Below are 5,594 nucleotides of genomic sequence, written 5' to 3'. Positions count from 1 at the left end.
TAGAGAGGAAAAAATAATAATAATAATAAAAGAATGCTATCTTTTTTTCTGAGGGCTAATTTTCAGAAACCTTCAATTAATGAGAATATATATCAGGAAAAGAAAAAAAAAATACATATATATATATATATCACGATAAGAAAGAACATATTAAATCCATAGGATTTGAAGAGATGAAGAAGCTAAATGTAAGAGTTTTATCTCCTAAGTCTACAATTCCAGGGGCATTATCAACACTAGATTCTGGTTTTATGAATAAACAAAACCAACAAGTTTGCATTTAACTTGCCTCACCTGGCAATAGACTCAAACAGATCCAGTTCTCTCATAGGCAAGATTTTAGGAGAACCGTGCGCATACAGGCAGCAGATGAATATTAAATGCACTGTTACTGCTTATCTTTGTGCAAAGCATTTAAGCATAGGGATCAACATTCAATCCCCTACTTAGAGGCCTACAGTACACCACATAAAGATTTTTGGTCTTTGGAAAGTCACTGTTAAGGATATAGACCTTAAACATACCCCAACATTGAGAAAAGAAGTACAATTGCACTATCAAAACCAGGATTATTGAAAAGCCTTTCCAAATCAAACATCTTACTTGATGAAGGGTCGCAACACAATCCCATAAACAGCTGAAATCCCCACGTCAGAGGAGGGCATGGCATAGCAAACCTTCATCCAGTCATTTATTCCCTATGCACCAGCTGTGATTATTCTGAGAAGGATTGAATTCACATGGCACTGAATGGTTCTCTGTCCTATAGAGAAGTCTGTGGGCTATCTGAAGCAATACAATTATAGTTATTGCAATGAGGAAATAGCTTTGTGGGTTTTTACACACAACTGAGTTTTAACTATAAAATATTCATTTTATTTTTTTGTTACGGATGAAGAAAACCAGATCAGTTTTTCAGATGCCTGTCTTAAATCAAAACCCAACTGCTGTTGTTTTAAAGTTCAATTTTCATCCCTTTAAAAAATCCGAGGTGGAAGCCCACGGGCTTCACCAGCAGGATGCAGAAGGTGCAGGATCGGTCAGATACTCTCAGCTTTAGTTTTATGCAGAAATTCATGCTGACTTTTTAAATATATATTACATTCCAAGGTCTTTTAAAAGATTGTTCCAATTTTTCTTGCTTATATTTTCCTCCGAGGTCCAAAATCCCATGGGTAATCACTGATGTTGCCTATTCAATGGCACAGACACTTTCCAACTCTTCTGCTAACACTCCACTATGCAGTAAAGTGGTATTCACTCAAGTGTGTTTAAGAATTGATCCAAAAGCTGAAAGGTAGATAATTATGCTTGTACAACAGGATAACAGGATCTACAACAGAATCCATAATCAGAATATCCTTATGTTTCCATGCAGTAAATATACTGGCAATAGTTTTGTTTTTTTTTAATGTGAAATCATCACTAATCAATGCAGATAAATCAGGTTTAGTGTCAGCTTTCAGACCATGTGTGTTTTTTAGTGAATAAAAAAACAAAAATCTTTTTTTAGTGAATAATAAAACAAAAATTATGTGTGGGTGAATCACCAGCTGAATAGCAATAAACAATACATAGAAATTTACTCTTGTATGTATAATCAGATCAGGCTTTCATGGGCACCAAACAGCAACATGTGTAAGGATATGTGCAGCCATGGCAATTTACAGCTTGCTGCTCCCTCAGATATTGGGGCCAGAGGAGCAGCTATTCACAGGTCATTTGCTGGCTCTGAAAGTGCTGGTGGAGGTAGAGATAAACCAAGGTAGAAATACTGAATATAAATTCCTTGTTGTGACCTATAAAAAACAGCTCATTGTCCTTAGGTATTTTCAGTAGTAGAATAATTCAGTTGGTTCCTTGCAGACTGAGGCATCAAAAATAAAAATTTTAAAGTGACTCCCTGTGAAAAGCAATTATCTCTTTCTACTAAACTACAAAAACTATGTGGAGTTATCTGGGACATTTGATTTAAATTTGCCTTAAATACAAGAAAGGTTGCAGCTAATTGTTTTATGTAATATATTCACCTTTGTTGGCCTTCCACATCCGAAAGCTGTGATTTGGAGCTTGTGATGATGATACAGAGTCTTTCTGTATTTGAAATTCCTTTGAACAGAACATGATGTTGATAAAAATCAAACTTTTCTCTTTACCTTACAACTTCTGACAAACACATTTCCTTGTGCCTTCACTTGCCCTGATAATGAAGGTTATCTCAAAGAAAACAAATGGGGCCAGAAAGATGCCCCAAGAGTCCAGGTGCTCCCAGGTGCAACAGAGTGGAGTGCCCAAAGTCAGCCTAGAGTCTTATTACTCTTATTTTAAGTGTTACATATAGCTGCTGATGGCAGTTTGCATTATTAAACCAAGGACTTTCATGTCGAAGGCTCTGAACTTCCATTAGTGGTGAGGTTCAAATTCCAAATTAAAAAACACCGAGAGAGTTAGCAATGGGCCTAGCAATGCAGAATCCAAAATCTTGGTGCTGTGAGGCTACAGTTCTCCTTATGGTTTATCAAGGGGAAGTAAAATCTGTTGAAAATCAAGAGGCTTTGATCTGGCTACATCTTATCAATTGCAAAGGCAAAGACCTCATTTGGGTGGATGCTCAAATAGAAAACAGGTGAAAAAGATTTCCAAAGTGTCATCTTGTGGGGCTCTTGTTACTCCTTTGCTACTGAGGTGTAGCATTTAGAAACTGAGAGGTTGATGTCGACATCATTATAGTCTCTTAGGTGGATCTGACCGATTTCTGGGCAGCAGTGGGAGCAGAATGTTACCAGCTCTCAGGTCACACTGTACACACATTTTTATCTGTAATACTTGCTAGATCTTAAGGGTAAAACAATTCTCCTGTCTGCATTGCAGTAGTTTAGCTGCAGTGCAGGTCACTAATATCTGTCCTCCCTGCCCTAATCTCGTGATTTTGTGAACATTGCTCTGCAATTGCTTTCTACACACTAGTGTCTCTCACTGCTGATATGATTCAGTCTGTACTGATACAGCCTTCTACCCATGCCAGCTACTGCTGATCTGATGCCTCCTTCTTTCCCCTATGACTTTAATGCACCCTCATCACTGACCCTCTCAACCTAAGTAGTTACAAGATTGAGCTACGATCTTTGGCCTTCCTTCTTCCCTATGTGATGGATGTCCAATAATTCACAAGGTTTTTTTGGACACATCTTTGAATCTCATGTCACAGTAATCCACGTAAGCCCAGGAACAAGCTCCTCTCCCCCGCAGCAGGGGAAGCGCTGCCCACTTTGTACTTCATTTTCAATCTATCACACTGAGGAGAGCAGGAACTACAAGGACCTGGACAGAAATCATTAGAGCAGTAGTGACAGTTTACCTGCTTTGTTACATGGCACTTTCAGATAAGCAGTACATAAGGAAACAGCTCTTTTTTTTTGTGCTTGCTGTTGCCTCACTTTCTTCTTTCTCTGAAAAACAACAAACAGCAAAAACCTGCATCTAAAATGGTGGAAGAAAGCTTTTCCTTATTCAGAGTCCCAGCAAATATCAACCATTTTCCCACCAACTGAAGCCCACAGAGTGAGGCAGGGAGGTTATTTTCTCTTCTGCTTGCTTTCTTAGTTCTTTCCAAAAGGCCACTCTGTGGAGCAGCTCCTCTCTGTATGCGGACTGCAGGAGCTCTGTTTATGACTTGCTTTGATTTTTGATCTGTTGATGTTCATAACTGAAGAGCAGTCATTGAAGTACAAAAGGAACAAACTCATAAAACCATGTTTTTACAAGAAATATTCATACATGTTTATGTCTGTACATATAGAGATACATATATATACACACAAACACAGGGCAAGACTCCTTTTACAAATCATTTCAGTCACTCCTATTCAGTACAAGAGGTATGAGGCTCCCTACCAGCCAGTTTTGGTATGCACTGGTAACAAATGGCTACGGACACTTCGTGCAAGTGCAGGTATTGCTAGAAAAAGTGAAATAGTGGGGAATCAGAGTCAGGGAGATCTCTTCCAACAGCAGGCTGGGCCAGAACTAAGCAGTGCATTGCACCAACTAAAGGAGTGTGCCTTCCTCTTATCTGAACTTACCCTCTGCTACAGGCAAAACGAGCCTGCAGAAATCAAGGATTATAGCTGTGACTTATTCCTGTGTTCCAGAGCTGAGTGCACAGTAAAATTTCATCACTGTACATGACTGGCCTTCTAAAAAGTGAAGAAGCCAGGTACATATATCAACTAATTTTTAAAAGGCTTATTTCTATCTGTTAGATCAGGTTCAGGTTGGCTGTCTGGAAGAATATCTCCTCAGAAAGAGTGGTGAGGCACTGGCACAGGCTGCCCAGGGAAGAGGTGGAGTCACCATCACTGGAAGTGTTCAGAGCCATAGAGATGTGATACTGAAGGACAGGGTTGGTGTGCAAGGTGGGAATGGGCTGTTTGCTGGATGGATGATGTTAGTGATCTTTCCAACCTTAATGATTCTGTGATTCTGTGATTCTTTTCTAAAGATCATTTTTTCAATTGCTTGTGAATACTTAGGCATTTCAGATATTTCAATAATTGGACACTGATCACTGAAGTTATATGTTATTATTACTTTTTCATGCCTGTAGAAAAATGCAAGTGTTATTGGGATGAATTGCTCCTCTTGCAGTTTTAAGTTTTTCTCAGCACTCAGCTATGGATGCTGGCAATTCAATTCCTGTAAATACAAATATCACCAGAGAGTGGCTGCATGAGAATATAAGCATAACTTAAAAAATAGTTTGGGTCCAAATGGAACAAGTTCATTGTGGAATGGCTTATAGCAATATTAATGGAAACATTCTTAGTATTTTAGAAATCAAGAATTAAGTGAAGATTGGAACCTATCTTTCCCATGTGGTGCATTACAAAGGATGATCTATTTAGTGAAAATACCCGGAAAACATTTTGAAAAACAAGAAGAAATTATTAATCCCAACAAACAGAGAAGAAAATTCTGCAGACTCCCGAAGTGTTCAAAGCAACAGCAAAAGAGCATGAGCTGAGAGCACCCTCTCCTGATCAGCATTTTATGTTTCATGATCTAGATAAAATATCTTCTGCATATGTTGCAAAATTCCAGTGAACTGCACTTGAATCGGGATTACAAATACACAGTCCTCTTGACAGATGAATGCAATAAATCTCTTTCAGCTACAACCCAATATTTTGCTTTAATTGTTCTTCATGAAGGTGAAGACCCTTCATCCAGTAACTCCATTTCCTTGATGTCCCAGCCTGATTTCTATGAGCCACAGGGGCTGGAGGTGAAGGCGTAAGGATGGGTTCTTATTCCATTCGTGTCACCAAGAGAGAGATTTAAATTCAGCTGAAAAAACACCAGTCTAATACTAAAGGAGAGTATTTACAAAGATGAAGGAAGGAGGAAAGTGGGAAGGAAATGAGAGCAATAGGAAGATTAGGGACATAAATATTTTCTATAGCAATAGCAGCATCATTTGTACAGTTTTCACACACAGCAGGCTGAAGGCATAAATTCTGACTCCCTTTGTGCTTCAGTGAAAAAGCAGAGAGCAGTGCTTCTGTCCTTTTGCCTTGCATTCCAGTCTCCAAGGA

The sequence above is a fragment of the Tympanuchus pallidicinctus genome, unplaced genomic scaffold, assembly GCF_026119805.1.
Source record: "Tympanuchus pallidicinctus isolate F22 unplaced genomic scaffold, pur_lepc_1.0 scaffold16, whole genome shotgun sequence".
NCBI classification, from domain to species: domain Eukaryota; kingdom Metazoa; phylum Chordata; class Aves; order Galliformes; family Phasianidae; genus Tympanuchus; species Tympanuchus pallidicinctus.
Note: the sequence above shows the minus strand (reverse complement) of the source record.